Genomic DNA, 1,921 nt, shown 5'->3' with positions numbered 1-1,921 from the left:
GATCCCCGGAGCGATGACCTGGGAAAACTGGATGTTTACAAACTTGAAAACGGACCTTATCTTACAATTTGCAAAAAACTCTCAACTCTCGAAGTGGTACGAGTCGGCGGAAGCGGAGGTGGACCTAGAAGAGGGGATGGAAGAAAATGATTAGGGACGGGATTAGGAAAGGGCAGTTTCCTTTTACCTTTTTAACCTTGGTTTTACTTTGTTTTGATGGATCCAGCGTCCGAGTTCGCTGAGATATGTTATTTCTCCTTGTCGTTGGGTTGTTTCTGGTTAAGTGTCGTTCTGGAATTTCCTTATTTTAAATGTTGATGTTCGTTCGTGTTCGCTTTTGTTCTTGTTTGTTTGTTCGCGTTTGTTGTTTTCTTTCCTTTCGTTCTTTTGTTTGGTTCGTGTTTTAGGCGGTCGGGTCGGCGTGCGATAAGTCTTGTACTTCAAAGCAATATAAGTTTCTTCTTCTTCTTCTGCATTCTACTTGCTCGCTAAGGCTCGCAAAGAACTCCCTGATAACAAACCTCGCTTTAAAAACATTTATTTTATTCCCCTCGGTTTACCCTGGTATACCATACCAGGTTGAGCCACTTCGTCCCCGATCGTACGGTCGCGTTTGTTGTTCCTAGCGAAAGAAACACCACGAAAACTGGCTTCTAGCGAAGAATTCTCCAGCCTTGACCTCCCGAAAGGAAGGAAAAGAAACCTTTCCGAAACGTCACTCTACGCCGCCAGGAGAACTGGACATTCAATCATGTCGCAGCAAGCTTCGCTCCAGTCCTTTTTCACCCAGTCTTCCCAGCAAGGGACAGCCCCCTCGCAGATCAGGAACACTCAGGTTCCCGACCCAACCCCATCCGGAGCTCAAGAACAGGAATTCTCCTCGACCTTTGCAACAGAATCCGACTACAACGACCCATACCAACCGAGAATTGACTACCTCTACCCGAGCATTGTCCCCCAGGATACTCACACCCAGACGGACCTGAACTATATTACCTGGGCCATCAGACATGCCACCAGCCGAATCTGCCCACCCACCGACAGGATTGAAATCCTCGAAGAGCAAACGACCACACTCCGGAGAACAGTGCATACACTGAGGCACCAAATCGAGGCGCAGACAACTATGATCACCAGTATACACTCGGCGATCCATCTTCTCCTCAACAAACAACCACAACCGCAGCAACCGCAGCAACCACAACAAAACCAACAACAGCAACAACAGCAACAACAGCGAAAACAACAACCGCAGGGACAGAGAATGCCCCCTCCAGCGGTCCACCAAACAATTCCCCAAGCAGCGCCTCAGGCAGCCCCTCAGGCCCCCCCACCCGCACCCCCCCAACAAGCCCCACCCCGTGGATGGAAAGCAGGCACCTGGGCCGCCATGGCCTCGGCACCCGGTCCTGCTCAAGGAAGTTTCCAGGTTGTTGAGAGAAGAAAGAAGTCCACAAAGCCAAAAGCGGACCCCCTCTTCAAGCCAGAATATACTAAAATCAACAGAGAAATCATTGTTGAAACCACTGCTCCATCCGACGTCAACCCCTCCGAGATCAGGACCCTAGTCAATGCAAGAATCCAGGACGAATCCTGCCACTTCATCTCAGCAAGGAGAACACCCAAGGATAATTTTATCCTGGAAACTAAGTTTGTCACCCCAGCAACAAAGGCAATGGAATACGCCAAAGAAATTGAGGAGGCTCTCCTCACCCTACAAGTACCAGTCGCCATCATCCGGGCAAACTCCAAATGGTCAAAGTTCCTCATTCACGGAATCCCCACAACGATCGGAGAAGGCGCCGAGGCAGGACAACTGGTAGCATCCGAGATTAGAAGCAAATATGGAGAGAACTTCCAACTTGCCCAGATTCCCCGCTGGATCTCCAGAGCAGAGACACGAATGGAGAAAACCCACTCA

Source organism: Morchella sextelata (assembly GCF_020137385.1).
Source record: "Morchella sextelata strain SCLS chromosome Unknown scls_24, whole genome shotgun sequence".
Taxonomy (NCBI): Eukaryota; Fungi; Ascomycota; class Pezizomycetes; order Pezizales; family Morchellaceae; genus Morchella; species Morchella sextelata.
The sequence above is the reverse complement of the archived record's forward strand: the minus strand, read 5'-3'. Positions refer to the sequence as shown.